We start from the raw sequence: 20,041 nt of genomic DNA, 5'->3' as shown, positions 1-20,041 counted from the left end.
TCAACAGAGATGATTTTGCAAAACACGGTGGCATCAACAATGGCTGCATCGGCGAGGTAGGCCCAAAGGGACTCTGGTCACTGTGGAGTCGACTTTGGGTTGGTGTGGTACCCAGCAGCATCATTGGCATCTGCATTGGTGAGGACAAATGAGGACTCATAAGGGCAACATGGCACCAAAGAGTGGTGATTTTTGTTTCAGTGGTGACACAGTGAAGGGGATTCATGCCCATGGCCCTTGAGCCATGGTGGAGCACTTAACAAGAAACAGTGTAAAGTTGAACACTTTTCTTTATTTCTTCAATTTTTTTACTTCATATCCAACATTCTAGTTTATTTTTCCACATTCTAGGATAGTGCCAGAGAGTGGTGACAGCACTTTTCACTGTATTTTGCAACAAAATACACATGACAATAAATAAATCCAATTGAATTAAAGAATCTGCATACTGGTGACATTTGCATGAAGGCCGTTCGACACTAACGTTTGGACAGAAGTCTTTCGGCAGCAGCATCTGTGACTGAGCAGCAGTTTCCGGACACGCTCTGTCCACCCCAAGTGAGGAGAGGTTAGGAAAAATACCCTAAGATAGACTATCCCACATTTTCCTGACCAGAGAAACACACACTTGTGGGATCACCATCTTGGTGATCAAATAAAGAAAGCTTTCGATTTTCAAACTTGGGATGTTAGAACACTCATGAATAATCTCAAATCATTATTTGGTTAAAAAAAACAAACTGCAATTGTACCATGTGAGCAGTCAAGAAGCCGAGCTGACATTGCTGCCTCAGTGCCTTCCTAGAGGAGTGGCTAAAGAAACAAACAAAGGGGTGCACCTCTTACTCAAATGGAAAAATTGACAGAGGTTCTTATGTTTACAGAACTGGTGTTCCCACCTTGAACAAGACCTTGCATGTTCAGCTGGAATTTCCCAGTTTTATAAATGGAGGGCAAATGAATCCTCCCCTATCACACAGCCATAGCCAATTTGCCACCATCATCAGCATTTTTGCCCTGACCTTTGACTCCAGTGAATATGTTAAAGATGTTCAATATTTTGAATTTGGTGATGCTCTCAATTCCATTCTTAAAAGAGGAAAAGACTACCTTTCTTGGGCCCCCTTAGTGACAGGGTTGGTAGGAAATCTAATATCTAGAGCAGAAGCACTCGGGAAAAGAAATTGGGAAAAGCAAATGTAAATGGCATCCTCCTGTTAACAAGTGTGCTCAGCATGATCTTATTATAAATACCATCTTGAGACAGAAAGAGAAATGGAAAACCACATGAGGATATCCTAAATCTACTGGACAGATCAGACTTGTTCAATAGATGATAAATTTCCATAAAGCACCAAGACATAGCAAGACCTGCAAGTCCAAGAGGAAGATCAATGTCATTGCACTAAAGCAGCCTAATCAGCAAGTCTGCAAAATGCTCAAATACCCAACACCATTCCAGAAGTTTGGAATCGAATAAAGTTGCAGTACCAGACAGATATGCCCAGGCCATTGTGTTTCAGCATCATCATCATTATCATGGGTGTGGTCTGATGAAGAGAGTGCTGAAATATGCAGCCTCTGAGAACAAATATTTGTGATCTTAAAATGCCTAGCAGACCAACCTAAGGTCACAAGTCAAGATGGTAGCATCCCAAATCTCCAAGCTGATGCTAAAAAGCTAATCTGGAAGATAGAAGATGTGTTGTAGAAAGACAGCCTAATGCCAACACTCATGATATGCAAACCTGTTTAGATGTCAACTTGGCACTATGTTAAATGAACAAAATCCCCTTTACTCATAGATGGTGTTTCTTCTCTGAGGGAAAACAATTCCAGAAACAAGCTCCCCAACTAAATCTATGGCTAATTCTCTTCAGGCTATTCTGCAGTGGAATCCATGGGCAAACCATCATTGATGGTGTCCTATATTCTGTACCTCAGACCAATACAGAGATGACACTAGTTTCTAGCAAGTTTACTTACAGGAATTTACAAATATTCCTGTATTTGAACATCACAGATGGGAAAGCTGCAATAATCAATCAAATATATGAGAATAAACAAAGCCAGTAACTTTAGTAGTATTCTAGTAGTCTTTAAAGCTGTTGAAATTTTGCACATATTAAGGCTATGTATTGCGATGCCATGGTAAATATTGTTATCTCAAATCCAGAAGTTCTAGGTTCAAATCCTATTTACTACAGCGATGTGTTATAACAAGCCTAAAAAGGTTCACTAAATAAATTTTTTCAATAAGTATTAACCACTGAGCCACCGTGGTTAGCACTGCTGCCTCGCAGCGCCAGGGACCTGGGTTTGATTCCCACCTTGGGTGACTATCAGTGTGGAGTTTGCACATTCTCCCGTGTCTGCTTGGGTTTCTTCTGGGTGCTCCGGTTTCCTCCCACAATCCAAAGATGTGCAGGTCAGGTGAATTGGCCATGCTAAATTATCCATAGTGTTAGGTGCATTAGTCGGGGTAAATAAAGGGTGGGGTAATGGGTCTGGGCGGGTTGCTTTTCAGAGGCTCAGTGTGGACTTGTTAGGCCGAAGGGCCTGTTTCCATACTGTAGGGTATCTAATTTTGTGCCTCATCCTACAAACTTGGCAGAATAAAAGACTTCCTGCTCCGCGCCCCCTCCAAATTCAGGATTCTACCTATCTTCAAGAAGGAAAGTAAATCGGTGCTGTGGAAATTGTCCTTCCCTCTTGTCCATAGGAGGGAAAATCCAGACACATATTCTCCTGTATTGTGTGCTGCTTTCAAAGAAACTGTTACTTGGTCTTTCTTCATTGACAAATCCAAGAAAAATGTTGAGAACACCACCAGACCTTTTCATTACATTAATTGAACTGGCCAAAGCCAGTAAATGAATAATAAAAAAAAGAGGCTCTGTGCAATCTGCTTGAAAGATTTGAATGTCAAAGAAACTTTTTTATTCATTCACAGGATGTGGGCATCACAAGCTAGACCAGTATTTATTACGTATCCCTAAATGTACTTGAACTGGTTACTTGAACTGCTCCAGTCCCCATTACACAGGCTCACCCTAAAATGTCATTAGGGACAGAGTTCCAGGATTTTATTCCAGTCATGGTGATAGAATGGTGTATAATTTCAAGTCAGGCTGGTGAGTGGTTTGGAGGGGAACTTCAGATGATGGTATTGTCATTGAACTGCTGTGTTTGTCCTTCTAGATTGTAATGGTCCTGTTTTCAAAATGTGCTGACTAAGGAGCCAGTTGAGCCTTTGGAGCATACCTTGCAGGTGGCACAGTTTGCTGTCAGAGAGCATCAGTGGTGGAGGAAGTGAACGTTGAAAGTGATGGACGTGGTGCCAATCAAGTGGTCTGTTTTCTCCTGGATGGTATCAATCGTCTTGAATGTTGTTGGAGCTGCATCCATCCAGGCAAGTGAGGAGCATTCCATCACACGCCTGATTTGTGTCTTGTAGATGATGGACAGTCTTTGAGGAGTCAAGAGTGCATTACCTGTGCAAACATACAAATTAGGAACACAAGTAGGCCATTCAACCTTCTGAGCCTGCTCTGCCATTCAGTATGACTGATCTGATTGAAACCCCAAATCCACATTCCTGCCTAACCTGATAGCCTTTCACCTCTTCATTTAACAACAATCAATTTACCTCAGCTTTAAAAAGATTCAAGGACAATGCTTCCATCGTATTTTTAAGGAAAGAGTTCCAAAGACTTGCAACTCTCTCAGAGAAAATATTTCACTTCATCTCTGTTTTAAATGGGGGGCATGTGATTTTGTAACCAGACTCAAAATAGTGTGGTGCTGGAAAAGCACAGCTAGTCAGGCAGCATCCGAGGAGCAGGAGAGTCACATTTTGAGCATAAGCTCTTCATCAGGTATGTGGAGGTGGAAGCCTCAAGGGGGTTGAGTGATAAATGGGAGGGGATGGGGATGGGAGGAAGGTAGGTGGGAATGCGATAGGTTAATGAAGGTGGAATGTGATGGTGATGGGGGAGTAGATATTTGGGAAGAAAGATGGACAGATAGGATAGTTCAAGAGGGCAGTGCCGAGCTGGAGGGTTGAAGCTGGGATAAGGTGATGGTGTAGGGGGGATGAGGGAAGTGGTGAAATCGACATTGATCCCATGTGGTTGGAGGGTTCCGAGGCCTGCTCCTTGGATGCTGCCTGACTGACTGTGCTTTTCCAGCACCACACGTTTTGACTCTGATCCCCACCATCTGCAGTCCTCACTTTCTACATGTGATTTTGTAACCATCACAGAAATGTGGCCAATGATCTGCTCTTGTACCCATGTGATTTTTATGGCTGATCCACTTCAACGCCTGGAGAACAGTAACTCCCAGGATGTTGATGGTGAGAAACAGCAATGATATTTTCCTTGAATGCACAAGCGATGATGTTTAGATTCTTTCTTCCTGGAGATGGTCATTGCCTGGCACTTGTGTGTGGTGCATATGTTACTTGCCACTGATCAACATAAACCTCACCTTGTCCATCAAGCTGCATCTAGCTTTGTGTCACAACATTTTAGTAATGAGGCAGAGTGGCAGCAGAGAAGGACAGGAAGGAGGCAAATCCTGACTCTGTATTCATCAAACTTGTTGGATATCCTGCCTCATATATTGAAATGTGTACAGATCAAGAGTAACTCTGTTCAGTCACAGCAAGAACTATTGCATAAACTTGTGATCCTGTATAGACATTACCCTTGAACTGAGGAGAATCTGACAATAATGATCATTGTGTGCACAGTAAGACATCAGTCTTTGAACTTCCAATACTTCTTTGATCTTACCTTAACACCGTTCCACATGGATGGAAGCCTATCATGTGTTTATAATCCTCCCGGTGAAGAATCAGTGGAGATTTTTCCAGACTGAGCAAGGTTTTTCAAATTTTCTTTATTAAGTTCTTCAATGTTACATGGGGCTTTTGTTAGTTAAGTCAGCATTTGTTGCCCATTGCTTGGGATGTCATATTAAGCTTGGTACAGGATGTTGGTGAGGCCTCTTCTAGAGTATAGTGTGCAGTTCTGGTGGCTCTGCTATATTAAAGATATTATTAAACTAAAGAGGGTTCAGAAAAGATTTATCAGGATGTTACAGGGAATGGAGGGTTTGAGATATAAAAATAGACTGGAAAGGCTGGATTGTAGGAAGTTAAGGGGTGACTTTAATGAGGTTTATAAAATCCTGCGGGGTATAGATAAAGTGAATAGCAAAAGTCTTTTCCCTCAGGTGAGCAAGTTCAAAACTCGGGGCATATTTTCAAGGTGAGAGAAGAAAGATTTTAAAAGGATATGAGGAGCAAATTCTTTACACAGGGAGTGGTTTGTGTGTGGAATGATCTGCCAGTGAAAGTGGTGGATGCAGGTACAATTACAACATTTAAAAGGTATTAGCATAAGTTCACAAATAGGAAATGTTTGGATAATTATAGGCCAAGTGCAGGTAGGTGGGACTAGTTTAATTTGAGAACATGGTCAGCATGGACTGGTTGGAATGAAGGATCTGTTTCCATGTGGTATGACTCTATGACTGTATCCCAACTGTCATTGAACTGCTAGGACAATCACCTTATCATCCAGCATAGAGCAGCATGTTAGAGAACAGAAACCAAAATATTACTATCCCTTAAAGTGACCCACTTAGTACTTGGTACTGGAGTAACAAATCCCAGATCCCAGTGGGGAAACACAGTGGCTCAGTGATTTGCATTGCTGCCTCACAGCACCAGGTACCTGGGGTTGATTCCAGCCCTGGGTGAATGTCTGTGTGGAGTTTACACATTCTCCCTGTGTCTGTGTGGGTTTCTTCCGGGTGTTCTGGTTTCCTTCGACAGTCCAAAGATGTGCAGATTAGGTGAATTGGCCATGCTATTTTGTCCATAGTGTTCAGGGATGCATTAGTCAGGGGAAATGTAGAGTAATAGGGGAATGGGTCTAGGTGGGATGCTCTTCGGAGGGTTGGTGTGCACTTATTGGGCCAAATGGCATGTTTCCACACTGTAGGAATTCTATGATTCTTTGATCCCCTTTGAGAGAGAAAAAAGACATATTATCACTACAAGTTTTTACAGTTACAAGTTGCCATTTCAACAACTTTCACCTCAGTCGACCTCCCAATCAGGGTACACACCTGTAACATATCATTGGCATCTGTGCCAGCAGACCGATGCTTTCGCGATTAGATCAGTGGGTAAACACATACACGACAAACGAGAAAATTGGCAAGAGTTAATGACAGCTAGCTCCACCCTACTTCCCAAAAATCACTCGAGCAGACGTGAACACAGGCAGTTATGACATATAATTTTCCTCCCAGCACATTGACGCAAGGTGACAGACTGCAAATGTCTTGTTTGGACTTGTCATAGTATACACTGGAGGACCATCCAGCATTTTATCATTTTGATTAGAGGACAGCTCTGCTTTTGGCTGTAGGGCTTTTAGAAATTACTTTCAGGAGACAGAAATGCTTGACACATGAGATTTATTTTCTAGAAGAACCTGGAGCCACCCCCAGAAATTGTCAAAAGATGATTGCAATTCTCCCTTATGAGCCAAAAATAATGAATAATACTTTCATTTTGAAAGTAAAAGCAACTCTACGTACTTTGATGCAGATTCAGTAAACCTGATTCCTAAATGCTTGATAATCTGTGATCTGAAACCTTTACAGCAAACATTCACAATACTTTTAAGCAGCAGTGCACAAGGCAAAATTAGCTCAACGTCAGAATCTCTTTCTGTTCTTGATCCTTCAACAGCCAGGATGTGGATACTGGATTATATGAATTAATAGCATACTGATCTGACTAGTTGAAATAAGCATCTTTTGTTTCTAAGTAGCTTCAGGAAGGAAACATATGAGTCAATGTCATCAAACTAAAACATAGAACTGAGTTTTGATGAATAGTCACACCCAATGACTAAAAGGAGAATCACCTGAAATGGGAGATTAACAGAAAAGGGGGTTGGAAGGTGTGAATGGAAGTTTAAGGATGTGGTTGTCAGGGGACTGGAATAATCCTAAGGAATGGAGGTAATAAACTGGGATGCAGAAGGGAAAGTAACAGCAATAAAAACAACAGAGATAAGGAAAGGTGGGGATCAAGATTAGGTAAAAACATGTCTAGTGGAGGGAGAATAATGACAGCTAATTGCTGAGTATGGCATCTCTATGAGAATGAAATGAGAGGAATAGTAGGAATAGTAAGGGAGACAATGAAAGAGCTGCTAGATGTAGGTGAAGACTGAAGAAGAGTATAGAGAATTCCAGAAGAGAAGGAAAGATTGTCAGCAGTTATGAGATAGGGCAGTGTATCTGAAGAGGAAAGGACAGAGGATGAAGCAGCTGGGGAAACGGTTATCCATCACCATTGTCAGCAATTGCATTTCCCAAAAGAAAGAAAGAGAATGTACAGTGCAAGAGGCAAACAACCCAGACCTGATTTTGTACATTATCCTGCACAACACAAGCACACTCAACTTAGAGAATCAAAACAGAGACTGAAAAAAAAACTCAGTTTGTTAGCATTCAGTGAAGGCCTTTGAACTGAAGGGAAGCAATTGCTGCAGAATAACGGTGAATAAGATCGAAAGCTGCCAATAGCCTCCTCCTAACCATATCCTGTCATTATTAACTTTTGATAAGAGGAGAAAGATTAATCAGCAGGACTGATAGTACTTTTGGCTGGGGTGATGGTGGCAGACTTTCACATTTGACCATTCACAGGTTCTTGAATATGGAAGTTAAAGACCTGGGAATAATATTGAATGTATGTATTGTAAATTTCACAGTTGTAGGGATGCGTTACAGGATATAATGCAGGGACACAAGAATCACATTGTGCTAGTTGCCACAGGAAGGAAAACAAGATAACAATAAAGGACACAAATGTCTTGCACATGCGGCAACAGGAAGAGGAACACTGGTCATGGGTCATGGACGGTGCACTACACCATGGAGAGATGTTGGACGGGCAAGCTATCACTCAACATATGAGCAGTCTGATTAGGGCCCAAAGGTTACATTGACAACATCAACATCTCAAATGAAAAGCATCAATCACCCTTTTGCTATTTCTTCTTAGCCCAGGACTTCCATGTTTGATCTACTTAATTCCACAGTTGTCTTTATTTTGCTTGGTCTAAAAGGAAGAAGGAGGAGAAAAAGGGAAGGTCAATAGCAATAGGATCAGAGACAAGAGGCTCCTGGACCTGCAGCTATGAATGTGCAGGAAGAGGGGTCTTCAACACTGCTGAGCTGTCTATTGAGGAAGGGATTCTAGTTGTTTACAGATGAGTGAAAGTCAGTGCTAAAGATATCTTTGCCTGGCGAGAGAAGTTGGCACTTCTACCTGCTCCTTCTGCAAGTTGCTCTGTAGCTGTGTGCCTTGGGAAGCGGTGCTGTGTTAGTGCTGCTGAAGATCACAGCAGAACTCAACATCCTCGCCACTGTCTCCTTTCAAACCTCAGCTGAGGATGTGTGTTTAAGGTGATCCTATTCAAGGTGATTCTCCTTTTAGTCATTGGGTGTGGCTATTCATCAGAACTCAGTTCAACGTTTTAGTTTGTTGACATTGACTCATATGTTTCCTTCCTGAAGCTACTTAGAAATAAAAGATGACCCACAAATGCATTTGGGAGTTCAGTAAATGTCTTTTATAGGTTTTATGAAGCTTTTATATAGCTTTTCCAGGTCACCACCGGCTTGACAGCTAAGGCAGATGACCTGTTGGGATTACAGCCATCAGCGGGTTCATCAGGTACAAGGGATTATCAACAGTACAGATGTGGCATTCAGTGCATGATACAGCTAAATTCCTGAATAGGAAGGGATTTTACCCCCTCAATGTTTCTCACTTGTGCCCTCAGATGGGACTTCCTGCAGGTATACACCCGTTGTTCAAAAGCTATTATAATGCTTACATTCTAAACAGCTCCAACATTCCTAGAATGTTTGCCTCTCTACATTATCTTCAGAACTGACTCATGGGTGACAAAGTGTAGATCCAGAAAGCATAGCTAATGAGTCCAATATGCGACCCTCAGATTGATGTTGCCCAAGCATCCACCAGGGCCATGTTCAAACAAATAATTGATCTTCTGACCATGTGTTTCCATTGTTTCAGGAGGAGCAGTCCAGGACTCACTGGATGGGATCTCTAGGAGGATGTTTGTTTGCTGAGCAGCCCTGTACAACCTTACTGGGGTGAGAACATGGAAGCCCAGTTTTCTAATTCCCGCTTGGAAGGAGAAGGGGAGTCTTATGGAGACGCTGAGGGAGCCTTTGCTGTTCATGAGGATTCTGAGGAGTCCAGGGCAGTAGTGAGATGAGGCTGACAGGCCTGAGAAAGGCCAGTAGTGGCTGGATTGGAGATTGAATGGCTTTGCTTGAATATTTGTGGACAATCAGAAATCATAGCCAATTGTAGGGTAGACACATTTTTGCCCTTAAAGGAGTTTTTGTTTCTGAAATGTTCAAGATTAAGATACTTTGATTGTAATTGAGTTTATTCCCTTTGCACCGATAATCTCCTGTTCAGTTTGTTGGTGATCTAAATGTAGTTCTGCAGGATAATATGAAGTCTGTGTAAGAATGACTCTGATGTTCTTTGAAAGGGGCATCCTTCTATCATAGAATTAAAGGTACTGATTGAGCACTGAAACAGAACCATCCAGTTTAACGTTCCATTTTCCAGAGGTTACACTCCTCCCAATGGATAAGAATGAATAAGAGCCCCAGCATTCTTTGCACTGCTGCAGATGATGTGCTTGAGTGCGTCTCAGATAATCTTCCTCAGGAAAACAAGAACAGTCAGACATCTAAATAGATTGAAGTGGACCAAATAAATTCAATACAAAATGCTGTAATTGTTTCAATTGTAACTCTGTATAAAAGATGACATCTCTACACCCAAAGTAACTTTATTGTTTAATCTTTCTTTTCCTATCACTACTTCTTGATAACCATATTTGAGCTTGAGGAAGTTTGCTGACTGCATTGTTGCTTCGTCTCTGATGACCTTCGTGGCAGTCCTCTGTTGGGCTAGGTTTAGAGAGCTTTGGATTGTTGGGGATGTCTTGCACAGGTATAGGTGCAGTCTCCTTGGCGTGACCTCCTGGAGGTGTTTGATTTCCTGTCAGGGGACTGGTTGTGTGTCAGTGTGTGGCAGTACAATTTTGCAATGTCCTGAGATGACTATCATTGGATTCGTACAATTACTTCTTCCTCTCGTTGTGCATTGGCATCTCCCTCACCCCTTGAGGGGCTAGGGTACTTGGAGGGAGCTCAAGATCCCTCAGCCCCAACTCACTGAGACTGTGTGTGAAATCACTTGTGGCTTAAATAAGGGAGTAAAGGTGCCCATATACGTTTGGCAGGTAGTGATTATTCTGCTGCATTTGTCTAGCTGCCGAACATCATGGAAGCAGCAATACACTCATAAGATATCAGTCTGAACTTAGATGTTCCTCTGTAATGCCTCTGCCCTTTGCCTAGGCTGCACATGATTGGGCACCTCTGTCAAATATTTGCCTTCTTGTCCCTGGAGCTCCATAATTTCATTAATGGTTGAGTTTAAGGGTTCCAATTGTGCTGGCCTTTGTACTTCCCTGTTTTCCAGCACTTCTCCCGGGTGTCAGGGACCCTGGACATCCCTTCCTCCCCTAGCTGTGGGTTGGTGGCAGTGCTGTGCTCACAAGAATGCAAGCCCGAGTCCACTCTACCTCCATTACCCGCTGAGGTGAATGTCTCTGCACTGGTGGGCAGTCAGGAGAAAATCTTAACTGTGCTTCCTCTGAAGGTCCAAATGTTTCTTCCTCAAAAGTATGCTGTGGAGCTGTTAGAGATGGGCCTGGGCTGCAGCTCCTCTTGTTGTCTTTTTCCTGCCTCGACAGTGGGGTTCAAAAACTGCAGAGAAAAACAGGAAGATTTTTTAGAATCACAGGTCATGACCATGATAAAAGATTTCATTAAGGTGTTGGCTCTTGATGAGCAGCTGGGAGTAGCAGTTTAGAATCTTTCTCACTAGATAGCTGCAGGTATCAAATCTTCAATTCAGAATGTTTCCCTTACTCTCTTGCGAGTCCAGTGGCCTACTCCTTAAAGAGGATGAGGCACTTTATGTCAGGCATTTTCCCCTGTCAGTGCTCATTGGCACTTACTGTGTACATTCTTGCACCAGCAGAGCAGTATTAAAACAGGTTAACATTGGTTAATGAGCACTGTGCCTGGATTGATAGATACAAATATAGATTTGTGATCGCAGAGCTGTGATTATGCGAGTGTGTGTGTGTCTGTGTTACTTCTAAGCATAACATGGTGTGCAGAGAGCCAGGTGTTAATAGATGTTAAAGGGTTCTGAATGAAAGGTGGTTCAGTGTCATTAAAGAGCTAATGCTGTTTGAAATCAATAACGCTTCATATAATGGGATATCCAGGGAGGGGTTCATCCTGAAGACATATTTTGTGGTTGTGACCTTGTTCCAAGAAAAGTTGTCAGATGTTTACATTCTGCTGGTTGTGATGGAAGGTCAGCAGCTAATGATAATTGTTGCAGCTCCTTTTATGTTTTAAGTATAAACGTTAGCAGATATGTAGAGGCAGTAAGAACTGTATTGCAAGCAGAGTGAGACATTGATAGTTGTAATGAAGTGAGAAATGTTGATTGTATATGAGGCATTTAATCTTTTGTATGACAGTCCTGTGCAGTGACAGACTTACAATGCCTAATCTAATTCATAGGAGCATGAAGGAGACTGGTACACATCCTGGCAGATCGGTGATCCTCATTTTGTACTAGAACCAGAATCTCTTGAGCTGCCCATGAGCACTGATCCATGTGACCATCTCTGTCGAGGTTGCCTGGGTCATTCTGGATGTCCTCGTATTTTCATCTCCTCGAAAGATCTCTTCTCTCCCAGATGATCTGCAGAAGGACAAGTAGGGAGGTGTCTTCTAAATGTGAGACTGCCTTTTGCCCGAACTCCAACATCTCTAGGGGAAGTAGGGTAACGTTTGAATGATACTCCTGGGTTGCAGAGAGTGGAATGCTGTCTATATTCTTTATAAATATAAGACCCAGATGTTAGAATGGCAAGTTCTGGGAAGAATCTAATCTTGTGGAAAACCCAACCTGCCACTGACAGGAAGCCCTCTTTACTCTGTCTTTACAAAAATAAGAAATTTCCTTCCCTAAACTCTGATCTGTTTTTCTAGCCATAGTATTTATTTAGCTCATCCAGTTCAGGTTCTTGTCATTGGTAATCTCAGGATGTTGTCAGTGGGGCATTCAAGAAAAGTAAGGCCATTGAATTTCAAGGGTGAATGGTTCAACTCTGTCTCAGAGACAGTCATTGCTTGACACTTATTGTAGAATGAGTGTTAGTCACTACTTGTTAGCCTAAGGCTGATTGGTGTCCAGGTCTTGCTGCATATGAGCATAGGCTACTTCTTTGTCTGAGAATATCTTACACTTTATGCATGCTTCAGCTAGCTGTTTTTATAATTCTTACCTTTAATGTACGTCGATAAGAAAGCTTCGCATTCCAACCTACTTGTCTGATCTTTATCCTTGCCACAAACCAGAAAAGAACCAAGCTAAACACTGCTATCAGTTGCGAAAATCAGAAATTTGCTGCACTAGATTATGATCTGAATGATGATCCCACGGATCATTGATGGCCCGAATTGTCCTTCAGCTCATTGTATGCAGCCTGCCAGCACTTGATGAAGAGGCCATCTAAACTGAAGATTTGGAGTATTAGCATTGAACCAAATTAAATACATCATCAATTCAGGGAAATGAGGGGGATCTGCTGATATAAGGTCAACTAGCATTGCGTATCTCTCTTTATAAAAGAAAGAATGTTACTCTGAGTAATTACACGGCACTGGCTAAACTTAATGATGAATAAATGGATGGCAATAACTATAATGGCTTTGTGGTACAGTCACTGGATTGGTAATCGAGAGGCCTAAACCGATGCTCGGAGGGCACGGGCTCAAGCCCCACCATAAGAGCTAGTAGAATTTAAATTCAATTAATTTTTCCTGAATATAAATCTAGTTTCAGTAATAGTACCATGAACATGCTGTAACACCCCCCACCAACCCAACCTCCATTCCCGGCACCTTCCCCTGCAACCGCAGGAAATGTAAAACTTGCGCCCACACCTCCTCCCTTACTTCCCTCCAAGGCCCCAAAGGATCCTTCCATATCCGCCACAAGTTCACCTGCACCTCCACACACATCATCTATTGCATCCGCTGCACCCGATGTGGCCTCCTCTACATTGGGGAGACGGGCCGCCTACTTGCGGAACGCTTCAGAGAAAACCTCTGGGATGCCCGGACCAACCAACCCAACCACCCCGTAGCTCAACACTTTAACTCTCCCTCCCACTCCACCGAGGACATGCAGGTCCTTGGACTCCTCCATCACCAGAACATAACAACACGACGGCTGGAGGAGGAGCGTCTCATCTTCCACCTGGGAACCCTCCATCCACAAGGAATGAACTCAGATTTCTCCAGTTTCCTCATTTCCCCTCCCCCCACCTTGTCTCATTCGGTTCCTTCAACTCAGCACCGCCCTCCTAACCTGCAATCTTCTTCCTGACCTCTCTGCCCCCACCCCCACTCCGGCCTATCACCCTCACCTTGACCTCCTTCCACCTATCACATCTCCATTGCCCCTCCCCCAAGTCCCTCCTCCCTACCTTTTATCTTAGCCTGCCTGGCACATTCTCCTCATTCCTGATGAAGGGCTCTGGCCCGAAACGTTGAATTTCCTGTTCCTTGGATGCTGCCTAACCTGCTGTGCTTTAACCAGCAACACATTTTCAGCATAAAAAACAAACTGGCTCACTTATGTCCTTTAGGAAAGGAAATCTGCCATTCTAACCTTGTCTGGATGACCTGTATCTTCAGATCAATGTAGTTGGCCTTTAGTTGCCCTTTGTAATGGTTGGCAAGTCAATTAGTTCAAGGGCAATTTACTGGCCTTCCCAGTGACACCCATAGCCAATGAAAAACAAATATATTTGGGTATGGCTAACTAAGCAAGGGAATATACAGTGAATGATAGGATATGAAAATGTGTAAAACATCACACAGAATCTGGAATGGATATTGAGAGATTTCTGAAAGTAACAGGACATGTAGGTAAAATTGTCAAGAAGACATATGAGATACTTAACTTTCTTAATTGAGGCCTGGAGTATAAAAGCAGGGAGGTTATACTTGAATCATAAACAACACTAGTTAGACCACAGCCAGAGTGCTTCGGACAGTTTTGTTCTCCATGTTACAAAAAGGATGTAATCATATTAGAAAGGAGGCAGAAGGGCTTCACAGCGATCAGAAGGCTGAAGAATTTGAGCAGCTTTGGAACTTTGGAGTGACTGCATTTGTTTTCTTTACAATAGAAGAAGTTGTGGAGATTTAATCAAAGATACAGAATGACTAAGGCCTAGATGGTACTCTTTCCTGTATCAAAGAGGTCAATAAATGGGGAACATAGATTTAAAGTAATTAGTGGAAAAATTAGAGGTGAGTTGAGAAGTTTATTTTTCATCTAGTAGATGGTGAAGTTTGGGTCTTGTTGCCTCAGGGGAGTGTTCAGGCTAAAACTTTAAGGAACAGTTATATCTGAGCTTGAGATGACATAACCCACAGGACTATAGATCAAAGAGTTGGAGGCACGATTTGGTTGGATAGCTTTTTTTGGCTGGTGTGTTCACATGGGCTGAATGGCCTTTTCAGTAATTTTTTCCATGTTTCTATGTTGGAGAAAAATCCTTAATGTCAGTCTTCATAAACAAAAACATTTGATTACACTGCTGTATCTATTACAGAACAAAAGCTTGTTTGTGAACCATCGATGCCAAATGATGGACTGTTGTTGCACAGCCCACGATATGTTGTTTACAGGAAGAATATAGATATTTTATATCAGTGTAAGATCCAGATTAAAACAGTACACATGACTGATTTCCTGAATGTTACTAACCTTCCATTAAACTTGGACCTTCAGTGAGCACTGTTTACGCACAACTCAAACATTTCAAAGGTGGAGGCTGAGTCTATATTGTGCTGATGGGGCAAGGGCACAGATGGCTTAAGCAGCTTAACATTCATCCTGTTCACGAAATCAATCTATTTCTGGGGTAAGTCACGTGATTTAGGAGCATCTGCAGATTAAAGGCTGGAGGATTTATGGAGTATCTAATATTTGTACAACCTTTCATCTGAAAGCTTCAGCTAGTGTTACTAGTCCCAATACCTGCCTAAGAAAACAACATGTACAAGATAGTCCTGCTACATAAGAAAGAGCATTGGGGCTGAGTAGAATAACCCTGAATTGGGTTTGTCGGGGTGGTTCACGTGCAATTATCCAACACCAATCAAAGTGATTACTGAAGGCTCGAGGAACCTGGTGGCCTATTCTGACTCTTGTGGATGCTGCCTGAATTGCTGTGCTTTTCTAGCACCACTAATCCAGAATCTTGTGTTTTTGTATCTAAGGTAATGCAGCAGCTCACTAGCAGGGGACAGGCACAATTACGTGTAATGGCCCCCACCAGGAGATGGTTCCAGGAGTTGTTGGAGAAATCATGACCACTGAAGTCAGAACGATATGTACCTGCCTGTACACCTTCTCATATTCAAATACATCCTCATCCTGTACTTCGTGATGACGCGTAAGCTATAGATAGTACAACTAAGCTTCCCTCTGCAATTCACCTTCCCTCTCTCCAACCCTGTTCTTGTATATTTTATGCTGCCAGTTAGTTAGGGGAACTGCTGTCTGGCCAATCAGTAAAGAAGGCCTAGTTGGAGGACAGCGTGAGCAGGAAGAACACTGTCAGCTGACCTGATACTTGCAGTGTGAACATAAGAACATGAGAACATAAGAACTAGGAGCAGGAGTAGGCCGTCTGGCCCATTGAGCCTGCTCTGCCATTCAATAAGATCATGGTTGATCTTTTCGTGGACTCAGCTTCACTTACTCGAGTAGTAGACTCACCGACTTTAAGGGCATTTAAATGGTCATTGGATAAACATATGGATGAAAATGGAAGAGTGTAGAAGAAATAGGCTTCAGATTGGTTCCACAGGTCAGCGCAATATTGAGGGCCAAAGGGCCTGTACTGCGCTGTAATGTTCCATGTTCTATATACTTGCCCACTTAACATTGCCCTTAAGTTCTTCACTGTTCAAAAATCTGTCTATCTTTACCTTAAAAACATTCAACAAGGCAGCCTCAATAACTTTACTGGGTAGGGAATTCCACAGATTCACAACCCTTTGGGTGGAGAAGTTCCTCCTCAGCTCAGTCCTAAATCTGGTCCCCCTTATTTTGAGGCTATGCCCCCTAGTTGTAGTTTCACCTACCCCTGATCCATTCGGGTCATAATTTTACATGCTTGTATAGGATTCCCTCCCCCACCATTCTTCTCAATTCCAGAGTGTACAGTCCCAGTCTGCTCAATCTCTTCTCGTAAACCAACCTTTCAGTTCTGAAATCAATCTAGTGAACCTCCTCTGCACCCCCTCCAGTTCCAGTGCATCTTTTCTCAAATAAGGAAATCAAAACTGTACACAATACTCCAGGTGTGGCCCCACCAGCACCCTTTACAGATGCAGTATAACCACCCTGTTTTTAAACTGTATCCCTCCAGCAGTGAAGGAAAATATGCCATTTGCCTTCTTAATTACCTCTTTCAACTGCAAACCAGCTTTTTGTGATTCATGCACAGGGACACCCAGATCCCTCTGCACTGCAGGATGCTGCAATTTTTCACCATTTAAATAATAGTTCATTTTGCTGTTATTCCTACCAAAATGGATGGCTTCACATTTACCAACATTGTATTCCATCTGCCAGAGCCTTACCCACTCACTTAACTGTCTATATCCCTCTGAACACTTTCAGTATCTTCTGCGCACTTTCCTCTACCACTCACTTTAGAGTCATCTGCAAACTTTGACACACTACACTTGGTCCCAATTCTAAATCATCTATGCAAGTTGTAAACAATTGCGGTCCCAATACTGATCCCTGAGGCACACCAATAGCCACTGATCACCAATCAAGAAAACACCCATTTATTCCTACTCTTTACTTTCTGTTAGTTAACCAATCCTCTCTTCATGTTATTACGTTACCCATAATACCATGCACTTTTATCTTATGCTGCAGCTTTTTGTGCGGCACCTTGTCAAATGCCTTCTGGATATCCAGATACACTGCATCCAATGATTCGCCATTGTTCACCGCGCTCATAGTATCCTCAAAGAATTTCAGTAAATTAGTTAAACATGACCTGCCTTTCAAGAACCCATGCTGCATCTGGCCAATGGGACAATTTCTATCCACTTATTTCATTATTTCTTCCTTGATTTTAGATTCAAGCATTTTCCCCACTGAAGAATTTAACGCATAACTTAAGAGTGTAGCACTGGGATGGGAGTAGCATCTGGTAATCACAGCACTGGCATTATGCAGCTAGGGAAGTGGTAGAACAAAAATGGAGGCTGTGAGCTCACTGTGTCTGTCACCCACTTGTCAAGGAGCTTAGAGGAATCCAACTCCAACTTTGTGCAGAGATGGAGTTCATCGTTTCCAGAGTGAACATGCCAATCAATTACACGACAGCACTTTCAAACCCGACCATGACATAGAAACTGCCAATAGTTTCCACTGCAAAACAAACCATTCAATGTCTCAGCATTGCAGTGGAAGGTCAATTAGAGGTCATGCCATTAAGGGTGCCGATACCTGTACTGAAAGGGCCCTGCAGCATCTCTCTCACTCACAGTATCCCAGCAATCTGTCCTTCTGGAGACTGCTAGGTTTTTCTTTTATTCACTTGTGAGACATTTAGTGCCAATCCCTAGTTGCCCTTGAGAAGATGATGGTGAGTTGCCTTCTTGGACCCCTGCAATGTAAGTGCTGTGGGTTGACCCACAATGTCCTTAGGGAAGGATTTCCAGGATTTTGACCCAGCAACACTGAAGGAACAGAGCTATATTTCTAAGTCAGGATGATGAGTGACTTGGAGGGGAATTTGCTTGGAGGTAGTGGAGTTTAATGTCTCTATTGTCCTTGTGCTTCTAGACAGAAGTGGTCAAGGGTTGGAAAGTGCTGTTTAAGAATCCTTGGTGAAGTTTTACAGTGCACCCTGTAGATAGTACATACCGTTGGTAGATGTGGTCTCAATCAAATGTATTGCTTTGTCCTAGATGGTCTCAAGTTTATTGTGTGTTGTTGGAGTTGTGGCCATCCAGGCGAGTGGAGAGTATTCCATCACAGCCCTGACTTGTGTCTAGTCGATAGTGAACAGGATTTGTGGAGTCAGGAGGTGAATCAGTTTCTGCAGTATTCCTAAACTCTGAACTGCGGTTGTAGCCACTGTGTTTATGTGGTGAATCCAATGTGTTCCAGTGATGTTGACAGTGGAGGATTCAATGATGGGAAGCAGCACTGAATGTCAAGAGGAGGTAATTAAATAGTCTTTTATTGGTGCTGGTCATAGCCTGGCATTTGTGTTGTGTGAATGTTACTTGTCACTTGTCAGCTCAAGCCTGGTTATTGTCCAGATCTTGTTGTGTTTGAACATGGATTGCTTCACTGTCTTGAGAAGTCTTAAATGGTGCTGAATATGGTGCAATCATCGGTGAGCATCCTTACTTCTGACCTCCTCATGGAGGGAAGGTTGTTGATGAAGCAGCTGAAGATGGTTGGGCCTAGAACACTACCTTCAGCAATCCCTGCAGATGTGTCCTGGAGCTGAGATAACTCACCTCCAATAACTACAGTCAGATGTGCCAGGTATAACTCCAACCAGTGGAGAACTTGCCCCCTGATTCACATTGATTCCTGTCTTGGTAGATCTCCTTCACGCCACACTCGGTTGAATGTGACTTGATGTCAAGGGCTGTCACTTCCACCTCGCCTCAGGTGTTGTGAACCGCTGCCCCTCTGAGAGCAGCAGTTGCTTTGAGGAGCATGGTTCCCTCTGGCCCAATCTCAAAATGGCAGTGATGAAACCTCTACCACTGCCATACCAACATTGTCTCTACTGTTGTACCTTAACCAGCCATCTCAGATTGCTGCCACTCATGATAATTGTTGTACCATTGGACTGGGTCCTCACCCACAACTACTTGAGGTCCATCTACAGCCTCCCCAATAAAAATTAGTCAAAATAGTGGCTCATGAAACTTTGGGGTCAATTAGAACTCAGGATCAATTCTTTACAAAGTTCAGGGTTCATTAGAAGAAGCCATTAACTTTTCTGTTAAACAAAGCACTGACATTCCAAAATTTCAGTTACAAAGTCAAATTAAGCAATACCAAATGGCTCCTATTTTGGGTCAGTATCCTCATATGATTCCCTAGCAGCTTAATTTGAAGCCAAGGATTGAGTCACTTATGTTTGGAAATGAATGAATAATCTCACTCAGGCAAAATTTGAGCGACTGAAAATATTCTTCTTGCGAGCTTGGAAGAAAAATGCCTTGTCTCTATTCTTCATTTCCATTGCCATTCTGGCATTGAAACTCAAATTGCATCCATAATTAACACAATCCAACACTGACCAAAGGAGCTAAATTTCAGTAAATTCAGAAGATCCTTTGGGATTTTGGATAGTTTCTCAGATTCTGACTGCATGGCCAGCTCTTGTGACATTACATCAGCACATGAGCATTACCAGTTTACAGAAACCCCATTAATTCGGGATTCATTCATCAATGTGTGAGATTCATATGGACTGACTCAACTCAAAAGATTTTGACATAAATAGTGATTTGTGAGGTGGATGTATGAAACCCTGTTCACCTCAGGATTCCAGCTAAATTTGCCTTCTAAATATTTTTAGTTGTTGTGAATTTTGAGCTCTTTAGTAGGAGAAAATAAGGACTGTAGATGCTAGAAGACTTATGCCCATAACTTCGATTGTCCTGCTCTTTGGATGCTGCCTGACCTGCTGTGCTTTTCCAGCACCACTTTGAGCTCTTTAGT

The sequence above is a fragment of the Hemiscyllium ocellatum genome, chromosome 8, assembly GCF_020745735.1.
Source record: "Hemiscyllium ocellatum isolate sHemOce1 chromosome 8, sHemOce1.pat.X.cur, whole genome shotgun sequence".
Classification (NCBI taxonomy): Eukaryota; Metazoa; Chordata; class Chondrichthyes; order Orectolobiformes; family Hemiscylliidae; genus Hemiscyllium; species Hemiscyllium ocellatum.
This window is presented reverse-complemented; position numbering follows the sequence as displayed.